Below are 6,934 nucleotides of genomic sequence, written 5' to 3'. Positions count from 1 at the left end.
AATCCAATCAAAGAACTAAAGACTATGAACTCATTTTCTAGCTTCTTTTTATAATTACATAATTTTAGTTTTGAACCTACTCTCTAAGAATTTTTTAATTATTATCTCTTATCTATATTTGATATTATTAAATCATTCACTTTTACATTTAGAAATTTTTGAACCAAAGAATTCATAGGATAGTTTTAATTTGTATACCTTTTATGTATAATATATAGAATTTTGTTCCTGAGTAAAGCTATTATAGACTCTATTCTTATATTCTATATTATGCCAGTGATATATAACAATATATATTTTATTTATACTCAGAGTAGATACTTACATTCTTTTTTCTTTTCACACATCAAGGGTAATGTGCTGACATCATAACAAGATTTGAGGGAGGCCAATCTCACAAGAATGTGGCAGCCCAATCATCGTGCTTATGAACCACAAAAGGATCTAGGTACTTATGTTCTTATATACTTATTTCTTATGTTGAATAGTGCAATTCAAATTCTGTTCTTGAAGCTTAAATATAACACTGGAGCTGGCCCAAACTAGTAAAATATATGATTGTGAATGGAATTTATCAAAATGTAGATACAGTAAGTATCCTAAAGCTTTAAATCTACTTCTGAAAAAATGACAAGCAGGGATTTTGCCAGTGCTAATTTGCTTCACTGTATTGATTCGAGCTTTATTGGGCATTCTATTGTCTCTTCTAGGGAAGGCATAAGTGGAATACAGAACAGTGAAGCCTTATTCAAGATAATGTTATACTCATGAATCACGTCACCTAATACCTGCACTGCTTAGACATGCAGAACCTAAAGCATCTTCTCAAAATATCTCAGCAAAAGATATCTCTCCCTATATACAGAACTGGAACTTTTTTTGTACAATCACTTCTTGGTACAGTTACAATAGAAAATTCTCAGATGTACTCCACTACTTTAAATAGATTCCTTCATCATTGAAAAACATTTTCCAAGTCAACATAGTCTTAAAACCTAGTCAATCTTTTCTCTAACATCTTGATTGAATAAAAGCTCATTCCCCTTATTACTACTTATTGCTGCATGTCTGTCTTTAATTGCACACCCTCTTTGGGCACATCATTGGGTGAGGATAAAAAAAGCATGCATTTTTTTGTGCAGTAAAGTAATCAGAATATTATATGTTCAAGGGAGAAGAAGAAATTTTTGAAGACAAATGGAATGGTGATCTCATTTTTCACCCTTATTATAGACTAAGCATAACAGTCATGGTGTGACTATGACTGTCTGAGCAACAGATTTACATTTCTCCTTTACTATATTTCTTGCCCTGGTTGAATGATGTAAAGGGTATTTGTACAATTTATTGCTCTCAGGAGAGTTGGCTTCTTATTTTCTGTGCAGTTAGAAACACCAAATCTTGTTTTTATACATTAATATCATCTACTAGGTATTAATACAAAGCCTTTAAATATGGGGATCTGCAGAAGAGGGATATAGATTCATGGTTCCTAGAGTTTAGAAGAGGATAACCCTATGTATGCAGTTCAAAAATTTACATTTGTTTCTTAACACAGGTATTGATCATGATTTTCTATTTTGGTAAACTTTAGATATGAAGGTAAAATAAGCTGATGTCTAACTTCTTTGTGTGTTTGAAAAATGGCTTAAATGAGGGAGGTCTGTTGGTTACTGCAGCAGAGTGAATAGAACAGCAGGAGAGCGCAGAAGCTGAAAAACCATGTTCTCATAGCATCTCAGTGGGGTTGAAAATAGGTACTACTCTTTTATCGAAAAAGAAAATAGGACATCATAAAGTTCATGATATCCACTTAGGGTTATCTATTATTATTCTTTAATATCTTAAAATGTAAAATTTGTAAATAGATCACCAAACAGGTGAAACAGTTAAAGCTATTCCATTTTCTTCTTTATTAAAGAGATCAAACCTAAAATAAAAATTAAAAAATAATAATGAAAGGAGAAATAAGCCACTGCTTTTCTTCTTTCTGGGTGAGTCATTTTACCTGAAAGACAGCCTTCTTCGGTTCTTACCTGTTTTGTTAGGTCTTCCTCTTACTGATGGAAAATGCTCCCTTGTGGTAAGCAGGGTAAACTGTAAACTTAATTAAAAACCAAAAGTAAACTGTAGATTTATCTTTAATCAAACCATAGAGCAACTTTGACTAATCTATTTTTACCAAGCAGTACATTTAGGCTAAAAGTAGGGACAGCCAGTATAATGACTAAATACTGAAGAGGAGTGGACAACAAGGGAAGAACAATCTGGAAATTCACTAATTGGTGGTATAATTGTGAAAGACAGGCTTTTAGGATCACATGGTGTTCGAACCAGGTCACTTAGTTCAACCCACTCATTGTATAGAAGTAAACCCTGATCCCAGAGAGAAGAAGGGGTACCCACTCAAGTGTAAATGGGCTGGCCATTGGAGGCTGGGGAACGTAGGGCACTGCCCTCTTCTTGGGTCCAGCTCATTACTGGTAGGAAGCAAAATGGGACCAGTGCTACCAGTCTTCAAGGGAAGGCATAGATCTAGATGTTAATGTAAAATTTTCCAATTTTAAACTATTGGCAAGTACATAATTCAAAATTTTTGAAACATTAAGTCATACAATATGTCTGTGGGTCTCAAGCTTGTAACTTTTGGGTGAAAACATGTGACAGAGTCCATAAAATTCTTCCTTAATAACTATAAACATAAAATAAGAGTTTTACAAAATTATAACTATAGTAACCAAAACAGCATGGTACGGCTACAAAAACAGACATATACATCAATGGAACAGAATAAAGACCCAAGAAATAATGTCACACACCTACAATCATCTGATCTTCAATAAAATCAGCAATAACAAGCAGTGGGGAAATGACTGCCTATTCAATAAATGGTACTGGGATAAATGGTGAGCAATATGCAGAAGATTGAAACTGGACCCCTTCCCTACACTATACACAAAAATCAATTCAAGATGGATTAAAGACTTAAAAATGAAACCTAAAACTATAAAAACTCTGAAACATAAGGTAGGTAATACCATTCTTGACATATACCCTGGCAAAGATTTCATGATGACACCCAATGCAATTGCAACAAAAAATCGACAAATGGGACTAATTAAACTAAAGAGCTTCTGCACAGCAAAATAAACTATCAACAGAGTAAACAGACAACCTACAGAATGGGAGAAAATATTTGCAAACCATGCATCTGACAAAGGTCTAATATCTAGCGCTTATAAGGAACTTAAACAACTTAACAAGCAAAAAGCAAACGACCCCAGTAAAAAGCGGGCAAAAGATGTGAACAGACATTTTTTGAAAGAAGACATGTGTGGCCAAAAAGCATATGAAAAAATGTTTAGCATCACTAATCATTGGAGAAATGCAAATCAAAACCACAATGAGATACCATCTCACACCAGTCAGAATAGCTATCAATAACAAGTACGAAATTAACAGATGCTGGTGAAGTTGCAGAGAAAAGGGAACACTTATACACTGCTGGTGGGAATGTAAGTTAGTTCAGCCATTGTGGAAAGCAGTTTGGCCATTTCTCAAATGACTTAAAACAATTACCATTTGACTCAGAAATCCCACTATTGGGTATATAAAGGAAATATAAATCATCCTACCATAAAAACACATGCACGCATATGTTCATCACAGTCCTGTTCACAATAGCAAACATATAAAATCAACCTAAATACCCATTAATGGTGGACTGGATAAAGAAAATGTGGTATATATACACCATGGTATAATGCAGCCATAAAAAAAAAACAAGATTATGTTCTTCACAGTAATGTGGATGGAGCTGGAGACTATTATTCTAAGTGAACTAATGCAGGAACAGAAAACCAAATACTGTATGTTCTCACTTTTAAGTGGGTCCCAAACATTGAGTACACGTGGACACAAAGAAGAGAACAACAGACCCCAGGGCCTAATTGAGGGTGAAGGGTGGGAGAAAGAAGAGGATTTAAAAACTACCTGTTGAGCATTGTGCTTATTACGTGCTGATGAAGTGATCTGTACACCATACTCCCATGACACATAATTCACCTATATAACAAACCCTCACATATACTCCTGAACCTAAAATAAAAGTTAAAAAAGTTATCATTCAATGAATAGTTGTTGAGTACTTTCTGGGTAACCTGCAGTTTTATTTGATGCTATGGTGGATATGGAAGAAATAATTTCACTTATGTCTTCCAAAATATTATAATTTGGCTAGAGAGAAAACCCAAGTATTCACAAAACAACCAGGAGACATAAATGCTTCACAACTTTGAGATGAGTAATCATGTTGCCCACACTTTAGAAAAAGGAGAGAATGATTCACTAAATGCTCAGTGATTTTATGGATGCCATATTTAGAGGCATAAACTGTGAAGGTCTAACTCACTGTGCTGTCTACAATATGTGTGTACACTCGGTATCCAGTCTGGATACCAAGAGTTGGTCCTTTCTAGTTTCTATGTTTCAGACCCATAAATCAAGAGGTCTAGACTCGTATTCAGCTTGCTCACAAAATGAGACTCTTCAGAGGTTTTGTCTCCTAAACCTGTCTTCTTTCTCTATTATTTAAGATGCTTTCTTACTCAAGTAACAAAAAGTTCAACCTGAGCTGGCTTAAATTATAAGGACACTTCTTACATAACATCCTCATTGGGGATGGTATGGGGGAGAAGAGAGGTTGTTTGATTCAGCAGATCAGTGATGTTGCCAAAGTCCCATTATTTCCCACTATTTTGTTTTTTTCATCCTCATTGTCTTTGCCCTCAGACTGGCCTCCCTTGTTTTCATGAGGTGTCTGCTGAAGGGCGTGTGCCCTTCTGGACATGACATACAAACTGTGTTCAGAGGAAGAAAGGGACTGTTTCCTTCTGTGTCTCTGTCTTATGAGTGAAGAAACCTCTCACGGAAGCTCTCTGAAATATGTTGCCGCAAGTCTTAGTGGTCAGGATGCAATCACAAACCTATTCCTAAGCTAAACATTAGTGAGTAGAACGAGATTATCATAAAAGGCTTAGGCCAGTAATTCTCAGCAGGGATGGACTAGTGCTTCAGGTAGGATGATTCCAATCTTTGTTTTGTGTGACTGTCTCATACATCTCAGTATGTATATCATTGTGAGTGAAAAATACCAGTAATACCTCTCGATCACCAAAAACTGATAACTTTTAGTGAAAAAAAAGATGATGAAAGGAAGACCAGTAGTGACCTCTCAGTCACTAAAAACTGTAATTCTCAACAGGGATGTATTGGTGTTTCAGGTAGGATGATTCCAATCTTTGTTTTCATGAGACTGTCCCATCCATTTCTGGATGTGTATCATACTGAGTGAAAAATACCAGTAATACCTCTCAGCAACTGAAAATTCCCCCGCCCAACATTTCACAATAACTCCCAAGGGGGAGGGAGCATGCCTTGTTGAGGACAACTGACTTCAATTGGGCATGTCAAAGGTATGAATTGAGGGAATTAATCACAAAGACGATACTCTTCCCAGTGGGTCTGTTTCCCCATTTCAGCATCATCGTCTTTGTTATGTAAGTCAGAACCTCAAGTGACATCCTACACACATGCTTCTTCCCCACTTATAACATCTGATAGTGACTAAGTCTGCTAAAATATACTTTAACTCTCTTTATCTCTCTTGGTCGCCTAGGTCATCACAATGGTCCAGGTCACTATTATCTCTAGCTCAGACAATTGTTAAGAGTTTCCTAAGTGGTCTCCCTGCTTATATTTTTGCCCCTTATTCTCTTAATAGCAACCAACATGATTTTATTTTTATTAATTTATTTTATTTTGAGACAGGGTTTCACTCTGTCATCCAGGCTAGAGTGCAGTGGTGTGATCACATTGCAACCTCCGCCTTCTTGGCTCATGTGGTCCTCCTACATCAGTCTCCCAAGTGACTGGGACTACAGGCGTGTGCCACCACATCCTGTTAATTTTTGTATTTTTTGAAAAGACAAGGTTTTGCCATGTTGCCCAGGCTGGTCTCGAACTCCCGGGCTCATCGCCTGCCTTGGCCTCCCAAAGTGCTGGGATTATGGCATGAGCCACCATGCCCAGCGAGCAAATATGATTTTAAAATATATTCAGTATATCTAACTTCATTAAAAATTTTTGAGTGAATTCCCATTGAGCTTAATAATAATATGTTTACTTTCTCTGCCCCCTCACTTAAGCCTCATGAGCACAGTCATGTCTTTGTAATAGATTATAATATTTTCCCAAACACTTCTCTTCCTCCTGTGTAGAATTATACATCCATGTCTTCTGCCTTGTGACTTTTCAGCTCCTCCCACTGGAGTAGGAACATCATATTTCCTTGTTGTACTGTTGTTGGGCTTGGCCATATGCCTCCCTCTGGCCAATGGGAAGTGAGTGGAGGTTACTGTTTCCATAATGTGCCATGAGAGACACGGTGTATTTCCACTTGCTCCTCTTGCGGTCCTCTGTGTGAAGACTGTGCTATAGGTAGCTTCTGGTCTTTGAATGAAAACATTTGGTGCACATCAGAACCCAATACAACCTGAACTCAGGCCCAGTTGCACTCCAGCTGAACTCTTGGCAATCTGCAGATCTGTGAGCAAGAAAAAGAAGTATTTGCTGTTTTAAGTCACTGAGATTTTGAAGTTTTTTCTTATGCAGAATTATTGCAGCAATAGTTAAGTAACTATCATTAGTAATAATAATTAGCAACAGTTGAATTATCTTATTCAGAGTTTCAGGATAGTATGTTGGCATACAAGGTATTAAATACATATTTGTTGAGTAAGTAAAAATATACTTGGCAAAACCAATTTTATGATAGGTGACTACTTTTGAATTTACTTGAACTGTTTCTTCCTATTTGCTCTTAAATGAGGCCATGTCAGATTTCTCTAAAAATGTTACCCTGTGGATCATATTG

General features: G+C 36.4%; 1 non-coding gene across 1 annotated transcript; it reads right to left on the bottom strand.

The window, feature by feature from the left end:
- Positions 1-344: 344 nt before the first annotated feature.
- Positions 345-444, bottom strand: LOC117091259. Its single transcript, XR_004440366.1, has one exon. It is a non-coding gene; the product is annotated as a small nucleolar RNA U13 (small nucleolar RNA).
- Between the last annotated feature and the right edge of the window lie 6,490 nt (positions 445-6,934).

The sequence above is a fragment of the Trachypithecus francoisi genome, unplaced genomic scaffold, assembly GCF_009764315.1.
Source record: "Trachypithecus francoisi isolate TF-2019V2 unplaced genomic scaffold, Tfra_2.0 Lachesis_group11, whole genome shotgun sequence".
NCBI classification, from domain to species: domain Eukaryota; kingdom Metazoa; phylum Chordata; class Mammalia; order Primates; family Cercopithecidae; genus Trachypithecus; species Trachypithecus francoisi.
The sequence above is the reverse complement of the archived record's forward strand: the minus strand, read 5'-3'. Positions and strand labels throughout refer to the sequence as shown.